Source organism: Triticum aestivum, chromosome 7A, assembly GCF_018294505.1.
Source record: "Triticum aestivum cultivar Chinese Spring chromosome 7A, IWGSC CS RefSeq v2.1, whole genome shotgun sequence".
NCBI classification, from domain to species: Eukaryota; Viridiplantae; Streptophyta; class Magnoliopsida; order Poales; family Poaceae; genus Triticum; species Triticum aestivum.
Window position 1 is genome coordinate 658,193,991 of NC_057812.1, and position 23,985 is coordinate 658,217,975.

The window sequence follows — 23,985 nt, forward strand, 5'->3', positions numbered from 1 at the left end:
CGACCACGTGTGCCTGCTTTCGCGGTCCTTGTATGGACTCAAGCAGGCTCCGCACGCTTGGTACCAGCGCATCGCAGCGTTTCTCCACCAGCTTGGGTTCCGCTCTACCCGCTCGGACGCCTCGCTCTTTGTCTATCATCAGGGCTCTGACACGGCCTACTTGCTGCTCTATGTCGACGACATCATCCTGACGGCATGTACGACTGGTCTCCTCAGTCAGCTCACGGCTCGTCTTCGCGCTGAGTTCGCCATCAAGGACTTGGGTCCTTTGCACTACTTCCTCGGTGTCGAGGTGGTCCGGATGGTTTCTTCCTTCATCAGCGGAAGTACGCTCACGAGCTCCTGGAGCGCCGACATGCTTAACTGCAAGCCCGCCGCTACGTCTGTTGATACGAAGGCCAAGCTTTCTGCCACAGATGGTTCTCCTGCTTCGGATGCAGCTTTCTATCGGTCTATGGTTGGTGCTCTCCAGTACCCCACTCTGACTCGACCGGAGATCCAGTATGTCGTGCAGCAGGTGTGTCTTCATATGCATGCTCCTCGAGACGTTCACTGGGCTGCCGTCAAGCGGATTCTCCGCTATATCTGTGGCACTATGGATCTTGGCGTCACGCTTCACGCCTCCGCCAACATCGCCCTCACCACCTACTCCGATGCAGACTGGGCGGGTTGCCCTGACACTCGTCGCTCCACTTTGGGCTATTGTGTCTACCTTGGACCCTCACTTATCTCGTGGTCGTCCAAGCAACAGCCTACGATCTCTCGCTCCAGTGCTGAGGCTGAGTATCGTGCGGTGGTCAACGCTGTCGCCGAGTGTTCGTGGCTTCGCCAGCTGCTTCAGGAGCTCTCTTGTCTTGTTGACCGTGCCACGGTGGTCTACTGCGACAATGTCTCGGCGGTCTACCTCTCCGCTAACCCAGTGCATCATCGACGGACCAAGCATATTGAGTTGGATATTCATTTTGTTCGGGAACAGGTGGCCCTTGGCCATATTCGTGTTTTACATGTCCTTACTTCCCAACAATTTGCCGATATTATGACCAAGGGCTTGCCTACGGCGTCATTTGAGGAGTTCCGGTCCAGTCTTTGCGTCAGCCGCCGTGCCGCTTCGACTGCGGGGGGGGGGGGGGGGGGTTGAGTATATGTGTTATGTGCATATTGTGTATTGCGCCCGCCTCCTAGTTCCTTGTATAGTTGAGGTCCGTGGTCCAGCTTTGTACATCATATATACGTGCCTATGCACGAAGAGCAATACATCGTGCAATTCACATATTCTACAGGATGAGTCTAAATTAGTGTTTTTTTTGGACTGTTCTAAATTAGTTTCTCTTGAAAGGTTGTGGCGTCTTATTTTATAGTTTAGCTAGTTATATACGTACCGTCTTATAGAATTGAGAACGATGAACTAGTGTCTCATGTTGAACGAAACAAGGCCCTCGAGCAAGCAATATCGCAGGTTACAGTCCATATTAATAAATTAAAGTTTCATCCAGAGCTTTTGATTTGGGAATTAAGAAATTACATTACTTCTGAAAGTTGTTTTTACTGAATTTCAAAAGTTGCCTTGTTTCATAGTTCGAAATTTCTATATTACCACCCTTTCTAATCAAAAAAGGGACAAACATCACAATCACATTATTTAGTGATAGTAGATTTAGTGACAGTAGACTAATCATATGCGGACAACATCATCATCTATTGTTGCATCCTTCTGGTCCACCATGTCATGCAATTAATCCATTTGATCTCTTCAAATGTGGTGCATGTCATGCCTTCTATGTAGCACATGGAGTTTCATGCTTTGGTTACATCGATCTTGATACCTCGATCACAGCTGCAATAGAATGTAGTACACAATGGTGACAGGAAACAAGATAAATATCCCGAGGATTACCCTAGAAAGCACAAAACCAAATGTAGTTGCTTAGATGAAAATCATATAAACGAGGAAAGGACATCTGGGGTAAAGAAACAAACCCAGTGCTTATGATATCTGCATGGACCTTGTACTGTTTAGCATACACAAATGAAATCACGGTCAAAGGGAGTGCCGCCTGTGTGCACGCGTGTGAGAAACCTTGGTTAGAAAACAGAATTTTCCTATATACATCATGCACAAAAATTAAACAAGGATAAATATTTTGTGTGTACACAACTAATTTCCTTTTCTAGTCCAATACAATCCGTGTTATAACTGTCCAATATCTTGATTGGCTGTCATATTCGCTCCTTCTATCGTGTACTTAGACACTAACAAGTTTCACGAAATATGGGTTCCAACAGACTGCAAAGGTGATCAGACGGAAATATGGGTTCCAACCAATTGCAGTGGTGATCGGACGCTCTCTTAGTAGTCCAAATAGGATGTTTTTTTTACATCTTTCGAGATAGGATGCATAAGAGCATGTCCAGTTGAGGTCCCCAAATCCTCCTCATATGTTCGGGTGGACAACCCAAACGATAAAAGCCTCTTCAACGGAGACCCTGAAACTCCACCCATAAATATTTGGACTATCCGACACACTTCAAACCCAACCCATATGAGCCGTTCGAACACACCCACCATGACAACCCAAATTCTACCTAGCCCACTTAAGCCCCACATCTAGTCACCCTTTCCTCCTCTCCATCTGTCTCTTCTTTCTCTCGTTTCTCTCTTTCCCTATCCCCATTGCGTCCGACTCCACACAGGACTGCCACCGGAGCTCGCGCAAAGCCTCCTGGTATTTAGGCCTTGAGCTGCTTCCACCTAGGAAGGCGGAGGAGAGAGGCCCTGGCAAGAGCACAACACACTCGCTCCTTCTCCCAGACGACACACACCCTTCCCGAGCGAGGCCACTCATGCAACTCAACACGGTGATGTGGCGTGCATGTATCGTGTGAAAGGACGCCCGTGTCGCGCAAGAGGAGTGCCGACCTCATCCGCAATGTCATGCAGGAGGGAGCGTCCGCCGTGGGCGCATCGACCGCCCCACGGTGTCAAGCTAGAGGAGAGTTAGAGCATCTCCAGCCGCGCCCTCAACAGACCCCCAGGCCACTTTTTCGGCGCCGGCGTCGAAAAAACGCCCCAGTCGCGCCCATAGGACGCCGAAATCCGCCGGTTCGGCCCGTTTTTGGGCCCGTCGATCGTAGGCCGAACCCGGTGCACTGGGGGCGCTCGGGGGCTCCGGCGCAAGGGAAAAGCACGGCTGGCCCACACCGTCAGGCGAAAAGTCAAGTTTTTCTTCCCCGACTCGCCTCCCCCCCCCCCCCCCCCCCCCGCGCGCTCGGCCGCCAATAGCTGTATCCTGGCACCGCCCGCCGCCCTTCACCGCTAGATAGCCAATCCCTGCCGGAAAAAGAGCAGAGGTTCGTCGAGGCAGCCCCTCCACCAGCAGCAGGGCGTTTTTCCCGCTGTTTCCGGCCGCGGAGGGGCAGTTTACCGGCGGGTACGCGCCCATCGGGCGCAAGCTGTTCGGCAATTTGCATGCCCCGGCAATGGACTCGGACGACGAGGAAACACTTGCTGCGCTGCTAGAGGAGCAAGCCGAGGCCGATGTCCAGGAAGATGAACATCTCATGGTGCTCGCCGCCCTCGCCCAACTGCTAGCGAGCAATGAAAAGTCGCGGCGAGGTGGCTCGGCGCCGGGGCGGATGAAAGCAAAGAACTGGCATCGTCTCGAAGGCTACTGCATGCTCTACTCTAACTACTTCGCCGATGCTCCACTGCACGGTAACAAAACATTTTGGCGCCATTATCGGATGAGCCGAAAGCTCTTTCTTAGGATTGTGAATTCCATCCGGGAGTTCGACAGCTACTTCAAGTGCAAGATGGATTGCACCGACAAATTTGGATTCACCTCGATTCAGAAGTGCACGACAGCGATGAGGATGCTTGCATACGGAGCTCCCGGTGATTCACTCGACGACTATGGGCGCATGGCCGAGTCCACCACCATTGAGTGTTTCTACAAGTTTTATCAGGCAGTGGTGGCAGTGTTTGGACCGCAGTACTTCCGAACACCCAATGCGGAAGACATTGCTCGGATCCTATCACATAATGCAGCAAGAGGATTTCCTGGGATGCTTGGAAGCATCGGCTGCATGCATTGGAAATGGAAGAACTGGCCATTTGCTTGGCAGGGGATGTACAAAGGCACCAAAGGCGGTTGCAGTGTGGTACTTGAGGCGGTGGCCACACAAGACCTCTGGATTTGGCACTCCTTCTTTGGTATGCCAGGAACTCACAATGACATCAACGTTCTGAAGTGCTCCCCTATCTTTGCCAAGCTTGTTGAAGGTCATTCTCCTCCGCTGAACTTCGAGGTCAATGGGCGGCACTACAACAAGGGGTACTACCTAGCTGATGGCATCTATCCAAGATGGTCTACATTTGTGAAGACTATCTCAAACGCTATGCCAGGAGGCAAGAAAGTCCCACTTTGCCAAGGTGCAGGAGGCTTGCCGGAAGGATGTCGAGCGGGCATTTGGTGTGCTCCAATCTCGATTTGCTGTTGTCCAGTACCCTGCTCAGATCTGGTCGAAAGATCAAATGTGGGAGATCATGACTTGTTGTGTCATCTTGCACAACATGATCATCGAGAGTGAGCAGGAAGAGTCAGTGTTTGACACTGAACCATACTATAGGCAGGATCCTCTAGCCAAAGTTGATCACTAGCTACCGGCAACCTGGACGGCCTACCTCAGTATGCGTCAGGAGATCCGAGACCCACATGTGCATCATCACCTGCAGCAGGATCTGCTGGAGCACCTATGGAGGCTCAAGGGCGACGCTGGGCATGACGTGTGATGAAACATGAGTTTTTTTGTTGAACTATATAATTTATATTGAACTATTTGTTCTTGCACTATTTTATTGAACTATTTGATTTTCTATGATGAACTATGTGATAAAAAATATTTATATTAAGAATTCAACGCCGAACCACGCCGAATATAGGCCGATTCTCGTCCATATGGGGTCTTTATTTGCCGAAAGTGGGCCAATATCGACTCCTGGGGGTGACGGCTGGACGCCCAACCGCCCCCAGCGCCGATTGTACCGCCGGCTCGCCCCCAGGCGACGATTCTTATGCCTCCTGGGGGGCAGGGGGGCCAATGCTCTTAGCCGCGTCCATAGTGTTGCATGCTCTGATCACGTGTTTGTTGCATGTGTGTGCTCTGGTCATGTGTTTGCTGCGTGTTGGCATGCTGTTGGAGGAGCCGCGCGCTTTGTTGCATGTTTCCCTGCTGCAGGAGGAGGCTCCTTCCTAGTCGTGTGCATTCTCTCCTCGGCGTGTGTGTGCCCCTACTTGTGTGCATGCTCTCCCTCGACATGTGTGGGTACGTGGCCGCGCGTGGGTGCATGTGTGTGTGTGCACGCTCTCTGGTGTGTCCTCTCCGTGCTAGGCTGCCGGTGTTCTATGAAATATCTGAAATGGAGGGGGAAGGCAATTTTGGGGAGTGACATCGTGTATTCGGACAAAAGGGGAAGAGGAGCGAACACACACGAAGCTGTCTAGAGTCCGGAAGTATCCACACATAAATGGAAGGCCAAATTTGCACAAGAGATTCTCTAAGCAAGTATATAAGCATTCTTTGTGTTAGGTCTATTTAAGGTTGTGAGGTATGTCGATGGAGGCGGAAGAAGACTTTGGTTCTCTGAATGATTGAAATGTAATGGCCTTAGTCCTTTTCGTTAATATTGGCTTGGCAAGTTGGTACGGTGGTACATGACTTCAAACAGGTTGATGGTGTTGCTTCATGTGAAATTGTATGTTTAGCTTTCTATCTAGCACAGCGGTGTTCACATGATGATCCTTATTGAAGGCACTATCCTAAGATGTAAAAAGTCTAGGTCATATCTTGCACGTTGCATAAAGACAAATAGAAGAAGAAAAATAGCCTGACAGGGTGATGTCCTCACCTGTATAACGGCAATACGTAATAGGATACCGTGCATGCCAATGGCGAACGACGCGAGCAGCATCGCCATCGGGCCTATCAGAAACTTGAGGATCACTGAAACCAAAGCGATCTCATAGCCGCATGGAATAAACCGTGGCTGTCGCGCCATGAACGTCCCTGAAATACGGATTTTTGTTAACAAAGGGTGGCCAGGATGATCAAATACATGGGTCGTTGAAATCCATATCTAAGCAAGGGTTGGACGAACCTGATGAAAACATGCTTAGGCCAACTGTTCTTGTCTGTATGGTGAACAAAGAGTCAACGATGATTTTCGGCATCTTGATTCTACACCTGCAAAAATAAGTAGCCGCAGCCGCATTGCCGCAATTAACAGATGAGGAGAAACTGTATATATTTACATCTATCTATATTTTAAAAGTGAATACATCATAGAAAAGGAGGGAAATGAAAGTTTAAATATCCAAAAACATTTAAATAGTTCTGAAGTTTTATATTGAAAGTGAGTTGATCAATCAGCAAGCCCAACGTTAACGACATTCCTGCAAAAAAATAATTGTGGCTCAGGCACGCCTTTCTCAAAACATAACTTGGCTCAAATAATGACCATGGTATAGTAGTGTTAGTTGATGATATTTTTCGCATACTGACATGCATAGTATTATGTCAGCACCCTGATTGAACGTAATGCAGAGCCATCTATCAAGTTCAGTCAATGAAAAAGGCGGGAATACAGTGATTCAACTCACTTTCATGCTCTGATCGCGTGTTTGTTGCATGTGTGTGCTCTGGTCACGTGTTTGCTGCGTGTTGGCATGCTGTTGGAGGAGGCGCGCGCTTTGTTGCATGTTTCCCTGCTGCAGGAGGAGGCTCCTTCCTAGTCGTGTGCATTCTCTCCTCGGCGTGTGTGTGCCCCTACTTGTGTGCATGCTCTCCCTCGGCATGTGTGGGTACGTGGCCGCGCGTGGGTGCATGTGTGTGTGTGCACGCTCTCTGGTGTGTCCTCTCCGTGCTAGGCTGCCGGTGTTCTATGAAATATCTGAAATGGAGGGGGAAGGCAATTTTGGGGAGTGACATCGTGTATTCGGACAAAAGGGGAAGAGGAGCGAACACACACGAAGCTGTCTAGAGTCCAGAAGTATCCACACATAAATGGAAGGCCAAATTTGCACAAGAGATTCTCTAAGCAAGTATATAAGCATTCTTTGTGTTATGTTTATTTAAGGTTGTGAGGTATGTCGATGGAGGCGGAAGAAGACTTTGGTTCTCTGAATGATTGAAATGTAATGGCCTTAGTCCTTTTCGTTAATATTGGCTTGGCAAGTTGGTACGGTGGTACATGACTTCAAACAGGTTGATGGTGTTGCTTCATGTGAAAATTGTATGTTTAGCTTTCTATCTAGCACAGCGGTGTTCACATGATGATCCTTATTGAAGGCACTATCCTAAGATGTAAAAAGTCTAGGTCATATCTTCCACGTTGCATAAAGACAAATAGAAGAAGAAAAATAGCATGACAGGGTGATGTCCTCACCTGTATAACGGCAATACGTAATAGGATACCGTGCATGCCAATGGCAAACGATGCGAGCAGCATCGCCATCGGGCCTATCAGAAACTTGAGGATAATTGAAACCGAAGCGATCGCATAGCCGCATGGAATAAACCGTGGCTGTCGCACCATGAACATCCCTGAAATACGGATTTTTGTTAACAAAGGGTGGCCAGGATGATCAAATACATGGGTCGTTGAAATCCATATCTAAGCAAGGGTTGGACGAACCTGATGAAAACATGCTTAGGCCAACTGTTCTTGTCTGTATGGTGAACAAAGAGTCAGCGATGATTTTCGGCATCTTGATTCTACACCTGCAAAAATAAGTAGCCGCAGCCGCATTGCGGCAATTAACAGATGAGGAGAAACTGTATATATTTACATCTATCTATATTTTAAAAGTGAATACATCATAGAAAAGGAGGGAAATGAAAGTTTAAATATCCAAAAACATTTAAATAGTTCTGAAGTTTTATATTGAAAGTGAGTTGATCAATCAGCAAGCCCAACGTTAACGACATTCCTGCAAAAAAATAATTGTGGCTCAGGCACGCCTTTCTCAAAACATAACTTGGCTCAAATAATGACCATGGTATAGTAGTGTTAGTTGATGATATTTTTCGTATACTGACATGCATAGTATTATGTCAGCACCCTGATTGAACGTAATGCAGAGCCATCTATCAAGTTCAGTCAATGGAAAAGGCGGGAATACAGTGATTCAACTCGTGGGCCTTCAGGTTGGCCCACTCGCGTACGTAGACTTCCGCAGTGGCTTGCAAGCCCGAACTGTGCTTGGTAAGGGTGTAATGACTTCCTTTCTTGTGTGGGTAGCTGGGCGGATCAGCAAACTTTTTCCCTTTCTCTCTCTCAAATCTTAGATCGAGTTGAATTCGAGAAGTGAGATCCTTGCATATTATTAAGAGCTAGCAATCCAAATTTTGATTTCTATGCTAGCCCGATATCCTGTACAAGCAATCGGTTTTCTCCTGATCATATGACTTAATTTGTGCATAGCAATATAACATGTAGCAGCTCGTGCGTCGTTATATAATAAACATAAACAAAATCGATCAAAAGCAAAAATAAAAATAAAAATGTGGTCGCCTATCTATCAGACACATGTTGTTTTTGTGTGGCAGTCAATTTCTCTTAGCCGTTGGATGTGACCTAAACGGCTGGATGACATTCTTCTTCCTCACACGTCTATTCATCGTGTTCCCAAACCTCCCATGACAAACGGACAGTGGTGCTATCACACGTGCCTCGGCACCGTGTCCTGCCCATGGCCATCTAGCTAAACTCCCGAAGCACCGGATTTTCTATGGCGAGCTCACCCCCTCACTCACCCAATCAGCCCTCGGAACCCCATACAGTTGCAACATCGTTGTCGTGTCGTCGCTCGCTCTGAGTCGCACATTATTGAAGCCTCATTGGCGCTCACCACAGCTCCACCATCTTCAAACTTAGGGCTACACGAGAATCGGTTGAAGGAAAGGAAAGATTTAGTTGCCACTGAAATACTCAAATGTGAGAAAGAATAGGCATCTTCTTTCTCCTCCCCCTCTCTCGGTTGGCCTCTTTGCCTCCCCAAACTTATCTTCTTTGTCACATGTAGCACACACGGTCTCCATCTTGAAATTAAGGGTGAAGACACGGTGACAAGGGGGGGGGGGGGGGGGGGGGGGGGGAGCACACACCGCTCTCAATGAACCCCCGATTCTATTCCGCGCCTTAAGTGATGTTTATAAGCTGTTTCGCCCACTGGGCCACACCCTCTCCGCCTTAGTACAAACCGCAGTAACCAAGTGTGCACCTTAGCTGTTGTGCTTAGTTTACTTCTTTCTTCTCCTTCATATATACCACTAAAAAACACTATGGTTTCCCTGTTTGATTTTTTTTGTTTTGTTGGCTGGTTTCTTCAGCTTTTTTCCTTTTCTCTTTCTCTTTCTTTTGAGATTTTCTTTTCCTTTTAAAATTCACATTTTTTTTTAAATCCAGACCTTTTAAATTCGCTAACTTATTTTCACATTCGTGAGCTTTTTTGGGGAATTCGTGAATTTTTGCAAATCCATGAACTCTTTTCAAATTTTAAGAACATTTTTCAAATCCATGACTATTTTGAAATTTGCGAACTTTTGTTTCCAATTAGATATCTTTTTTCAAAATCCGCATTCTATTAAAAATCAATGAACTTTTTTCAAATTCTATAACATTTTTAATTGATACACCGAACTATTTTGCCTTATATGCTGAACAAATATTTAAATACATATTAAACATATTGGTAATATACACTAAAAATATGTAAATAAACATTGAACATTTTTTGATATACGCTAAACAATTTTAAAATACACAACGAGCCTTTAAAAAATATGTTGAATATTTTCTTAATATAGGGTGAACATTTCCTTAAATATATGATGAAAAATTTTGTATATAAATATGCAATGAACTTTGTTATACACGAAAAGAGAAAGAAAATAAAAATAAAAATGAAGAAAGAAAAATAAAAATAAATAGAAGAAACAGCAGGGTGAGCGTGGGCTAGCCCAAACTAGGGCATCGGGAGGCCAGGCTTCAGCAAAGCCACGATTTAAAAAAAAAATAGTTTGGATTGCTTACCACATGAGTCATGTCGTAGCAAAGCCATGTTGTTTTGACACGTGCAAGCGTTGAATTGGATCTGCGTTCTGTGAATCTGCTTTAATCTGATCTTCAATCGATCTGCTCATTTGCTAGGGTTCTTGTCACCCATAGTTCGGTTGGATTGCTTACCACATGAGTCATGTCGTAGTGAAGCCATGTTGTTTTGACACGCGCGACCGTTGAATTGGACCCGAGTTATGTGAATTTGCTTTAATCCGATCTTCAGTTGATCTGCTCATTTGTTAGGGTTCTTACCACCCCTAGTTCGGTTGGTGCTATGGGCTCCTGTTTGCTAGCCGCCGGGCGCTAAGAGAATACTCATAACACAAGGTGGACCCACGTGTTGACGTATAAATGTATTGTCTGGTCTCTTTCATAAGATTGGTTTTCTGAACAATTAAATTGCAACACACTTTCGGTCCACGTTTAGGCCTAAGAGAGCCGCATGTGAAGGAAATTCTTGACGTATGTTGCCTAGTCTCTTTCATCAGATCGATTTTTTGATTGCATTGGCTAGAGCATACACTTATACACCAGGTTCTTTCCACCGGGGCCGCTCTGTCAGTTTGTCAAGTGTTTTGCGTGTCATCTAAGACCCGGTTTCAAAGGTACAACGATATATACTACCCTTACTGTGCTACTACCTCCGTCTCGGTGAATAAGTCATTCGCGTAGTTCTAGGTCGACGATTTAATTATCTAAATATGTATTATATGTGACAAACAATATATATTTAGAAACCACATCCGTGTAGAAATCCAGTGATATACTTTTCATGACATATAACACATATTTAATTCCTCAAATCGATGACGTAGAACTACGCGAATGACTTATTCACCTAGACAGAGGTAGTAGTACTTTTCTTAGCGGAGTACAACCTAATAGCCTAATTAATCCAGCTTCTAAGATAATAGATTAATTTATAATCTATAATACTTAAATAGTTCATCCTACTATTTTAATTTTCTTGACATGCAAGCTATCCACATCATCATCAGTGCCATGTTAGCTTCAGCATTTAGGCTGGTCATAGTGGGGAGTAACTTAGACTAGTAACATACATATGTTACTAGTCTATGTTACTACCTTCATAGTGGGTAGTGTCATAGGTGTGGTAACATAGTTGCCTTCATTTATTACTTTGTAGACTCATTATGCATTGGAAACCGCTATGTGATGGTAACATATTATGTTACTCTATTTGCCTTTCTCCTCATTAACTACTTGCCACATCATTATTTTTGCTTATGTGACATCTATGTTACTACCTATGTTACTCCCACTATGACCAGCCTTAGTTAGAGGATTACATGTGGAACCAACCACACTAGAAAACAGACATTTTAGCTTCAGTTAATGCGGGTAGGACCGGCGAGAGAGGCTGCCCACGCGTCTATTTCCGTCTGTGGCGATTCCCATCGCATCCTTCCCAACAGAGCGCCTCACCAGTTCCCCACGGCAGCGGATTCCCCTTCCTCTTCGTCTTCTCCAATCTCCATCAAATCCCACTACACAATTACTCTGTCGATTCAGTTGCTCTTACAATCTGGTAGTATTTCTCCCCGGAGCGCTTGCGATTTGTTAAGGTAAGCGATGGTGAGGGCGTGCCCCCTTGCAACGAGATCCACAGGCGGTCGTCCCAGCCCTGCCTCCGGCTCCCCGACGTAGGGGCCCCCGCCCTGGAAGAAGAGGGCCTCGCGGCGGATGCCACTGCACCGACATCGACCCCAACCACTCTCGGCGTTTACCTTGCCGTCGTGTGTCGGGTGCCTCGACAGAAGGCCAGGAAGGCTCCCCGTGGTGCGGCCAACCCTTCTCGGTGCCGCTCAACTTCCCCACCACGCATCCGCTGGGCTCTCGCCTGGATGGACGCTCTTCCGGGCAACTCAACCATGGAGTGTACGTCGCGCCGGGGAGGTCTCCAGCTGGTGGACGTTTTTCTTTTCGGCCTCGAAGGGCTGGGCTAGTGGTGACATCGGGTAGGGCCTCCATTGATAGCCATGACTTGCAGGAGTGCTAGATCGACGTCCTCCCGCAGGTGCCGCCTCGACTGATTCAGAGACGACATTGATTGCAGCAATGGTGGCCCTTCCTGGCAAGTGACATTCTACTGCAGCAATGGTGCCTTTTTTGTTTTGGGGCAAGCTGACCTCATGCATCTGCGCAGGAAGTTTGGCTCCTTTCTAGCGATGGATTTGCAAGGTTCAGTACCTGTTCTTCAGTACGAATTTGGTATTCTGTCTTGAAAAAAAAAATCTTATTCAGAAGAGATCAGACGAACCGTACAGGCGTACACACCCACTGCTTTACGCCTTCTGCCTTCTATATTTAACATCCTACTTTTGAAGAAACAACAACCTCTCTCATCTATAACTTTTGTTGTAGGTATTCAGTAATTGATGTTTGGCGCTCCCTCTCCTAATAATATCCGAGATGGTGCTTCACTTCGTCTTCCCATGATCTCAGGTGGTGTGTGCTAGACGACAACCAAGTAGTCATCTTGGTCGGCCCGATCACTGCATATGCATACTCTGCAGATTTTTGTCTCCTACTGGTATATTCTTCCCAAGTTCCTCTCCATTACTAATTCTGCATTTTTGTTTGCTTCATTCAAATCTGAATTAATATTTCTTTGATTGGATATGTAAACTTGCATTCTATACAAGCACCCTGTGTACTGTGTGTTTGGGGGTACATTTCTAGAGATCGTCATTGTTGTTAGAGATTTCACCAGAATACAATACATTTGGTTGCTGACGGATATCTTTTCAACATCATTGGCCTGCTTAATACGTGATATCTTTAGTGTGAGCTTTACTTATATGAATTTTGTTTTTTCATGAATGGCAAATTCGATAATGAAACATCTCTTTTTCATCAGGTCACCTGTAGAATATTATAACCGTTTCACATGCCCTCTCTTTGCATACTTTGAGGGCATGACCATTTGAATTATCGTGTAGTTTCTTTTCAGCAGTAGTATGTACAATTTCAATAATCTCAGTTTTGCTTAAAATAAGTTCAAAACTATATCCAATAAACCGTGAGAGCATAATGCTGCAGGCTTTGCCCAGTGTTGTCAGTTCCTTTTCGTGTCTACTATTTGTTTCCTTGACTACAAATTCAGAGTTCATTTGAAAATTCTCGTGACTGGTCTTTGTGTAAGAGCTAACATCACCACATCTGTCGCCAACAACACACACCACTTACAGTCTCCTTCAAGCATGGCATCAATGGCATGCCTGCCTGATCCCACAACCGTTGTTTGCTCTCCGATGACTTCTAATTAATCCGAAAATCAGTTTTTGTTCCCTGCTCATGCTACAACTTGGACCATGGCATCTGCTGACATGAATGTACTCCGATTTTGGTTCTCAAGAATTTACTAATTGATGCTTATTCTATACATTTCTATTTTAAAAATTGTTGATTCAAGCTTTATAGGTTTCCTGATGATGTGTGGCAAGAAGTCTGCAATGAACCAAATTTGGAATTCTTGAGAAGGTACATAAGTTTCTCTCCTTATTAATATTTATAATATTTGTCACCTAGCTGTAGCTATTTTTTCTTGCTCTAACCAGTTATACGTCTGCAATGATTTGTCCAAGTTAATTCCCTCTATCTTATTCCGTCAACTAGATCATACAGGGGTTCAAACAGGTTTATGAAATGGCTATTTTTATACTGCTAGTAACTCAAGTTTATTACCTATTGTAGTACAGTTATGTTATAGCAGGTATAAGTAGAAGTTGTTTGATTTCAGGTGACGATTCCCCTTTCCCCAACACTTACTGATAGTATATTGCTTTTTTGTTGTTCCATATCACAGTATTGAGACTGAATTGGAGAGAGAGAACAAACTTGATACACTTGGTAATGTTGGTCATCCGAAGGCTTCAGGAATACTCCCTCAGTTCCATAATTATATATGTATTATTGGACGGAGGGAGTATCATTTAGTGACTGGCAAAATCTATTGATGCGTGTACATACTATCAACAAATGTCACTTACTCATTTTATTGTCATGTAATACTAGGACTTGTGAATGTGCTGTATCTAAATGTGATCTATTTTGCACCAACATCTACATACATCTAAATGGCTGAGAGGATGTAATGTAACTGAAACCTTTAGCCTAACTTGAAGCATGGCCATAAAAGATCAATTTTTATTAGCCACTTTTTTTGCGGGTGAGCCACATTTTTTGGATGAACTGAATTATTCTCAATTTTTGAAACACCATTTGATGCACTGATAATACAACATGGTGCTTCTGCTTTATTACCTTATTTTCTTTCACATGTATATCATGTAGTTGGCATTTATTCCTTACAAATTATTTGTTCAAACTTCCTGCAGCAACGAGCGGGGCACCATCTAGTTTACTAGGTAGATGCATCTTTGAAAATACCAAATAAACTTTGCTAGGTAGATTAAATTTCTTAGTATCATGATCAATCTATCTTCAGGGCACTTTTGAAGATGATGAAAACCATTTCCCGCTGACGCACCGCGCTAAACTACTGCCGAGTGGAGTATGAATGAACTCTGAAAGGAAGGGACTTACTTGAATGCGATTAGAGCCCAAAAGAGGCCAAGGAAGGCAGCATATGTGTTTGGGATCTTGAGAACCTTTTTCCCTGTCACAAAAGCGACATGGCTCATCGATGGAGGTGCCGGCAGCGCCAGATCCTCTGCCTGCGCGACCTCGGCATCTGCACCATGAGTCGGAGTCACCTCTCCCACGACCGCCGTCGACGTTGTCTGGCTGGCCACGGCCATGCCTGGTTGTGCGGCCGCGACCTCCGTGCTCCCAACGTTCTCCGGCGACGCTGGGGCGGGGCCGACCTTGTTGCTGCCATCCATGGCCGCCATGTACTCGTACATGAAGATGATGACGTTGTACCAAACGCAGAGCTGCATCACGACGATCTGTTTCATGAGGTCCTTGGACGTGGGCCCGTACAGGGCGCCGAGGATCGGCACGCCCATGATGATGGTGCTGGGCAGCTGCGTCATGGAGAAGGCGGTCACCACCCACTGCAGCGGCGAGGCCGCAACCTTGCCGTTGCCGGCGGATGTCCCGCGGCGGCGGAGGGATGACCACGCCGCCCACGCCACGAGGCCGAGCAGCATGACCCCTTTCTGTAGCGTGTCGGCGGCCACGAGGCGGGCGTTCATGGCCTAGGGGTCGTTGGTGGAGACCATGTCGAAGATGAGCGCCGGCAGGGCGTAGGTGGCCACGAAGCGGTTGATCCCCGCGCACTGCTCCTCGGAGAAGGCCTTGAGCCACCGCACCGACGCGTAGCCCAGCGCCGCCGCCGTGTACAGCGGCGCCATCGCCTCCACCACTTGGTACACCGCCGAGCCCGTGATCTTGATCGCTCCGCTGCCCTATATATGCTAGCTTGATAGATCGATGACGCTGTGCAACTTGAAGGCTCTGTTGATACGTAGCTTGCTCTTTTGTGCGTTTTGGAGAGTTTGGGGCTTGAAGGCTCGTGTGTAACTCTATATACACAGTCATGTCTGCGCCTGGCAGGGCAGCGTGTGCCGCCGGCCGTCGCACGTCGAGGGTTGACGCGGATGCCGACTCCACGACGTTAGCTTACTCCAGTAAAAGGCTAGTCTGACTATGAGAGTGCATTTTCTACCATACACAATATATACCGTGCATTGATCTGCCGCTTAATTATTTTAATGTCCTTAAAAAATATTTTTTTTACAAATACGTTCGAAGGCGTATCATTTTATTGATAAAAGAGTTGGAGAATACAAAGTTTGGTGTCGTAGAGGCCATGCGCAGAGAGGCGGCATTTGGGAAACCGTCGACCCGGAGAGGGGGTTGCTCAGCTCCAATACATAGGAATCAGGCTATATGAAGGAGCAATCCTATCTAGCCCTAAAGAAATCCAATGTACTAACCTGCTGTACGTCTCACTTTTTTCCACCTTTCTGTCACACGGTCAGTTTGTGTGTGTCAACCTTTTTTAATTGTGTCCTTCGTTTGAGTGGATGGATAGTTACAGGGACAGTGGTATCTCTAGCCTACCAGAATTCAAGTCTTGGTGCTTGCATTATTTTAGGATTTCCGGCAATGTGCTTTCAGTGGGAGAGACGTTCCCGTCGACGACGAGGCGCCTACGGCGACTTCGTAATGTTGACATATAATGTGCTGCCTAGTCTCTTCCATCAAATCGGTCTTTTGGTTGTTGGCTAGAGCATGCACTTCTACATGGTATCGGAGCCAAGAGGTCTCAAGTTTTGGTTGCATTGGCTAGAGCATGCACTTCTACACGTAAATCTCAACCTGATATGCCGACTCAGTCTCTCGAAGGTGTTCATAGGAGTAGGGTGTGCATGTGTGCGTTCATAGGGATGAGTGTATGCACGTATATATGAGCGCTTGCGTTTGTACTGTGTTAAAAAGACTCTAACATATTTTCTCTTTGTGTTTAATGATTTAGATGCTTGATATCTTCTGAAATAAAAGTTTGTGTTATATTCTATTTGGACAAATGCGTTTATATCGATGAGATATTTTAAACAAAACCTATAGAAAACTTGATGAAACTTGGTACTTGCAGTAGTTTATTTTACAGTTTCGTAAGGTCTCTCCACAATTACTTTTTTTGCGGGGAACCACGTTTCATATTTGAACTTTATAATTTGTAAAAATATATTCAAGAGTGATCTTATTTCAATGTTCTCTTCACAATGAACATAAATATACAAATGTATCATAAATCAAACTTCGGTTCAAAATATAAAATAAATTTAAATTTTAGAATCATATGGAAAAAAACGTGAGTGAGTGTAGTATAGTACGTAGTCGTCTCTACTTTTGTGAGTGAGAGGAGATATATTGCAGGTAATAACTACAAGGAAAAGTTGTCAGGAGAAACAGTGACTGATTGATATGGCATAAGGCCCCTTCCAATGCTCCACCTTGTACATGTGGAAAGGCTGCCATGTAGGCAAAAATATGACGTGGCAAGATAATTAAGAGAAAAGAGATGAGTGTGGCAACCTCGGAAAAAAAACAATGCCAAGCGCGTGAACCTAGGCAAAACACTTAAATGAAAGAAGCTCATCAATGCATGAAGATCTTTAATTGCTAAATTATTAAATGAAGGATGCTTAGCTACACTAAATTAAGCGCCTTTGCATTGGGGGATTTAGTTGCTAAACTCTTTAAAATATGCTTAGCACCTCATCTTAACACCAGTGCATTGGAAGGGGTCTAAATTAATAGAACAAAGGGTCATAAATTGAGATTAACTAAGCAACATAACGACCAGATGCATGCATGGGCCCGAATCTCAAAGATAACCTATGGTTGATACATGCACGGTATATACCATGCATAGGATAATGTCTTTTCTCAGTCTACTAGACTACTACTAAATAACTACGATTTTGCTAAAGCACATTTAGATATACCCTAATTAAGTATTGCACATCTAAGTTCTTGTTCGCACACCAACACTTCGTCGTGTACCTTCAAAATTGAGGGTGATGCACCACAGCTCACGCCGAAGAAGCCTCGTCTAAAGCGCGGTACGCAGGACAACCAGCAAGAACTTTTGAGCACCCGAAACCCCACACGCCCGGAAAGGACCTTGTGTGGACGCGTGGTGGCTACGAGCAGCCCTAGGTATGTTCGCCCACCCATAGATCCTTGAGGATCGCTGCGTTGAACATGAAAAACGAACGAACAATGAAAGAGACACAACAATGGAGAGATGCAAAATTAGGATAAAAACTAGATGGGTTTTGCGATTGTGGGTTGTCCAATAGGCCATCACCTCTCATCTATTTATAAGGCGGCTGGACTTCCCGTACAAGAAAAGAACTTCAAATTTAATCGAACTCAGATTTAGGCAAGTTTGAGACAACAGTTTGGTTTTTGGGCCCGATAGGCCATAAACGACCTTGGATGAATATGAGCCAAAACTAAATTAAACTGTTTCGATAAGGCGAACAACTTTCGTGTTGAACGCTTTTCGTTTCGAGGCCATCTTGAGGGCCAAATCGCTCGCGCGACCCATCAGACATCACCCACACGGGTGTCTGATGCACGGGGTCATTTTTACTCATGGCTAGTCCAATGTACATCGGCTCAAACTTTTGCATACATCTCGGATTGAGATGATTTATATATCAAAATTGATTAGCTCGATGAGATGAAGACAATTCATGTAGAACACTCCTTCATCTAAGGTCGTCTTGGAGACGTAATCGGCCAAAAAGTATTCTGAACACAAATTTTGGGCACTTCGAGTAATTTCGGCCCTCGAGATGAGACCAGATAGTGATGACCCATCAAAGTTATTCATTTCAAGCACAAGCTGATTTTTGATATTGGACACTTTATGTCAATTATCCTATGTCATGATTTTACACGAAGATTGATGCAATTTTTTTGTTATATTTGATTGAGTCACCTTCAATTGCAATATTTAAAGCACATCTAGATATGTAGTAGACAGAACAAAATTTATGCAATGTGACATGGTACTACTAGGAACAATTCTACAGTACAGGCATGTTACGGATCCTATCTCCAATACTCTCGTGATTTTCTACTGGATGAACCCTTAAGTCTAGCAAAGCTCGTACTACTATTAATATAGTACTAGTCATCAATCCTGCGGCCGCACGGGCTAGTAATTAATTTTCGAAAGAAAACATAAATTGCTGGAGGTTTTGTGTAGGATTAATACTTTTGTCTGAAAATTCTTTTAGCATTAGAATATTGGGAATTATTGAATTTGTCTGGGACGCTCTATCCATCAGTTGCTTGAAAATTATATTTTCGCCAATCACTTTTTTCGAGCGGATGAAGCACAACTACCAATAAAAGGCCCAATGCCGGTGCAATGCATGTTTTGTTGCTTCTCATGTCACACATGGATGGGTCCCACATGCATGGCCATCAGGGCTGGACTTTTCTCAATAGAGTACTACGAGTACATACATGCAATAACTCAGTAAAGAAAAAAAAGAAAAAAATCTCTAAGAAATAATGAATCAGGGGTCAAGTACGTGCAATTCTGATTCTGTGTAAGTCGATTTTGTGACAAATGAACATGTAGTAGAATCAAAACTGACTAGCTTGCACCAAATTTTATCTCAGTCGATTTTCAGAGGAACACTCAGCCCTTTGCAACCACAAAAAAAAAGCCCACAAGATACTTAGGATGAAACATACATGAAGTGCCCGATACCTGATAAGACAAAAACTAAAAGAAATGAACAAAAATAAAAATAAAGAAAAAAAAATTCTCTAAGAAAGAATGAATTAGTGGCATTAGTAGTACTCATTAAGTAGAAAGAAAATAAATGAACAAATAATGAAAAAATTAAAATAAATTTATAAAGGATTTTGCTTTTTATATTATGAAGAAACAACCATATAATAGTGAAATTAGTGGCATTAGTATTACCCTTAAAGAAGAAGCAAAATAAAATAAAAACTAGACCAATATAAAAAATATATTTTTTCTAAGGAAGAATAAATTAGTGACGTTAGTATTGTCCTTAAAAAGAAAATTTTCACACTGAAATTATATTTTTTGTAATATGCAAAGAATAAGCATATAATAGTGTAATTTTTGCACTCTAGTGTAATTTACACACGTATTATATAGTTACACACGTATTATATAGTGTTTGCATGTATACATGTACACTCACCTAACATCCTAAATATACCTGTAAATAAAAAAAAACTATGAAAGAAAAACGCATAAAGAATAAAAAAACTGATAAAATAACACTATACCCAATGATGCTTTCCCTTTTATTATTATTGTAGTCAATTGAGTCTTGCTCTTGGAAGTTTCTTTATGTTGAATTGAATATTTTGGATTTTGAGAATACATGATGCATCTCTAGTAATTAACTTGTGGATACCAGAGGTGGCATTGGGGGTACTCCATGCATAAAGGTTGAACGATAAGTATCATATGGTGTTGTCGTAGTACAACTTTTGGGACTATCTACAGCACATTGGGACGGTTCAATAGATTAAGAATGGAAAGACGACATTGAGGTGGTTTGCTGTTAAGGGAACCTACATGATTTCATCCTACTTTGTCCGATAAAAATAGGAACTTTGGAGTCATTTTTTGCTGGACTTTTTTAAGGAATATTATTTGGTTTAGTTATGTTAATGATCGTGAGATTTGGTGATAGTGAAAGTACGAACCCTGGACATTGTTTCCAAGCATTGAAACAACATTTTTACTCACTTTTGTTACTTACTATCTTGCTGCTTTTATTTGTTCAGATTGTAAAATGCTATAATCACCATCCATATTACACATATATTATCATCTCCTTACCGAGATAGCGCACATATACAATTAACAATTGTATTGGGTGTGTTGGATACGCAGGAGACCACTTGTATTTGATTGCAGGGTTGTTTGAGAGAAACCACTTTCATCCTACACCTCCACGAAATAATAAACCTTAGGTCATCAGGGAAATTTCTTGTTCTCCTACAAAACACTGCACCTGGAGGCCCAACAAAGTCTACGTGAATAAAGTTGTCCAGTAGACATAAAACTATTTATGGCACCGTTGTCGAGGAGGTGAGTTCTTGAAGGTATCTACTTTAGATCTTGCAACTGAATCTTTTAGTTTCTTGTTTTTATTCACTAGTTTGGTTCACAAAACAAAACAATAACAAAAATGAATACAAGTGCACTTGATTAACTTTATAAAGTTTATCTTGAAAATATTGACTTAGAACATGGTCTTGATGTATTCAAGGAAGAATTCTAAAAGGTGGTTCATGTGAATTCTTTGAATTTTAAGCATGATTGCATTGTTATTAGTATGTATTCTATGAATATGAATTATGCTAATGATATGTAAAACTATAAGCTTGGGATGACGGGTTTTATGAATATGTTCTTTTTAGTCTCCCTATTTTTGAAGATATTTTTACTATGATGAAAACATGCCTCCGATTATGATCATTACAATGAAGAAAGTGGATTTGGAGAGGTCGTGACTTTAGATAGTGATGATTCCACTACTTTGGGGAGTGTTAAATCTTATTTTAGTATTGATCAAAGTGGGTTTGGAGAGGTCATGATGTTAAGTAGTGTTAATTCCACTATTTGGAGGATGTTTCAATTGATCATTATGAGAATAAAGTTGCTATCTGTGATGATTATTGTGATGACACATATGCTATAAATACTAGTGAAAACCATGAAACTTGTCATTATGATTTTAACGTTTAATTGGGTTATGTCAGTCAAGTTTCATATGATACTTATATTGTTGAATTTGCTCCCACTATTATGAATGAGACGGATCTTACCGAGAGTAATAACACTTTTATGAATTTGGACGAGGATAAGAATGATTTAAGCGATATCTATATTGTTGAATTTGTTCATGATGCTACAGAAAATTATTATGAGAGAGGAAGACATGCTTATAGATATTTCAAGAATATTAAGTTTTCTCTCTTTTATGTTGAAGGTTTTGAAGTTGTACTTGTTTTGCCTTCCGATGCTAGTTACTTTGTGCTTCAATAAATTGTTTTCTTGTAAGATTTATATGCATATGAAGTGAGTTTGTGCTTTATATGTTCTTCGATGCTCTCTCATGTGCTCCCTAACATTGGAAAAGAAGTTAAAATAATTTAGCCGACCATACCGATCCTTTCACGGGGTCACCAAAACTCATGGTTGTAGTGACCTATGTTGAGGAAGCATAGAGATCTAAGTCCTGATAAAGAAACATGGGGAGTAGTGGTAGATGGAGGAGACAGAGTAGGGGCATCAGGTGGAAGTGGGAGAAGAAAAGAGGATGGGGGATTAGGGACTGAGTTGGGCCTTAATATGAAATAACCAAACCCTATGTCACAAAGGAAGAGAGGAGGGGATTGGGGGGGGGGTCAGGTTGCATTGTTATTCACATATAAGGTAACATTTTTGGTTGTGTAGAATTTAATACACATATGTTTTTTTTATAATAATGACATAGTTCATGCCAATATCTCTATCAGTCACTAGCAATTTATTTCCATGCTAAAGACGACAACCTCACTAAGAATTGAAAACGAATGAAGTAAAGGGGTGAATCACCGGTAAGAATTAGAGAATGAATGAAGATACTTGAGGGGGTTTAGAAACATGAGACCGAATAGATCCCGAGCTGATTAGGGAAAACTTGAATGATGCACCGGTAAGATTTGGAGAACGAGAGCTCAAAGCTAGAATGAATAAACCCGAAATGATGGCCTTCAAAGAATCTAACTGAAAATACTCCTACATTGCTCTGGATAGGTGGAAAGAATTCTCACAATCGAAAATAATTATGAGAGGATGGCATAAGGCTAGAACCATGAATCCTCGAGAGGACGGATAAGATTTGGAGGAAAAACTCTTCTTCGGTCTTCAAGTGTTGAGAATGACGATGAGAAACACCACCATGAATAGATGAGATACTCCGGGATGAAAATTAGAAAGGTTGAACCAACGATGAAAAGAATTTGAAAGATCTTGGAGAAAGACATATGACTGATGATAATCCATTCTTATGTCAAACTTTGAAAGATTTGAGAATAGCTCCGAGAAAATATAAGAGTCAGGTAGGATCCTAGGAAAAGACCTATGGGTTAGGGCCCACTCAAAAGATACAGTGTTGAACGATTACTTGAAAAGGAGATTGCACCGGTTGAGTTAAATAGCTTGAATGAGATAACAACCTCGAGATATCTTGAACGGATTGATAATGAAGACACAAATCTTGTGAGATATCTTCAGCACTCCGGAACAAATGACTAGAGAGAGGTGAACAATTAAGAGGTGCACCAGCATGAGAAAGCATTTGAAACAATGAAAGGAATATGATCAACACCGAAAGCTTGATTTGAAACCACCAGAGAAGATAAAAGACACAAAGAGTGATGAACTTGAAGCTCCGTTAGTATCTTCCTGAGAATCACCGGATAAGAATATTGACGGAAAAGAATGGAGCTTCACATCAATAAGATGGATACTTGATTAAGAAATCTTAGCCCTCAAAGAAAAAGGGTGGGAGGGCGGGAAAACAAAGGCAACTTGGGACGGATGGAACGAACACTGTTGGGAGAACTTAGAGTTGATCTTGCGGATGTTGAAAATGAACGGATCCACTTGAAGAGAAGCACGCCGGTTGAAAAAGAGTTGACATGACAATCTCGATAAGCAAGAAGGATTAGTATTCACATAGAAATGTGAAAACACCGCTTAGGGAAGGTATGGAATCAACACTTGACTTCGAAGCAACTCGAATACCACCAACCAAAATAGAACAAGGATTGGCTTGCAGAATAAGTCGGAACAAACATATGATAGAGATTTCGTCCGAAGTTTTCATGGTGGGGCCCACACGGGCTCGATCGTACATCACCATCATGTACAAGGTAGTGCACATGACATACGAAGCATCCCCGAGTTAGCATAGCCAAGGACTCTTTAAGACACAACGAGACCACTGTAAAACCAACCGTGGATAGGCGGACCACTAGACGTCGAACCCCAATTTCATATCATACATCTGTCGGAAAGATATCCTAGGAGCTACTTGAATTCCCACTTATAAACTCCCGAAACTTTCTGGTTATGCAATCAGGTGTTGGGGATACAGGGGAAGCATAATATCTCACCCAAAACTAGCAAATCCTACATCCAGCTGTATCCATCCTTCAACACATAACCAAGAAACATTCGGAAATCATTTACCTCAACCTTCCAAAAGCATCCGTTATACGAGTTATGGCAATACTCCCGAACTCCCACCCCAGTACTAGGTGGCGTCGAGGTTATCTCACCAACAACTGCATAAAAGAGATTT

General features: G+C 43.2%; 1 pseudogene; it reads right to left on the reverse strand.

The window, feature by feature from the left end:
* Positions 1-1,828: 1,828 nt before the first annotated feature.
* LOC123153669 (probable auxin efflux carrier component 9) overlaps positions 1,829-23,985 on the reverse strand; it is a 106,003-nt pseudogene continuing 83,846 nt past the window's right edge.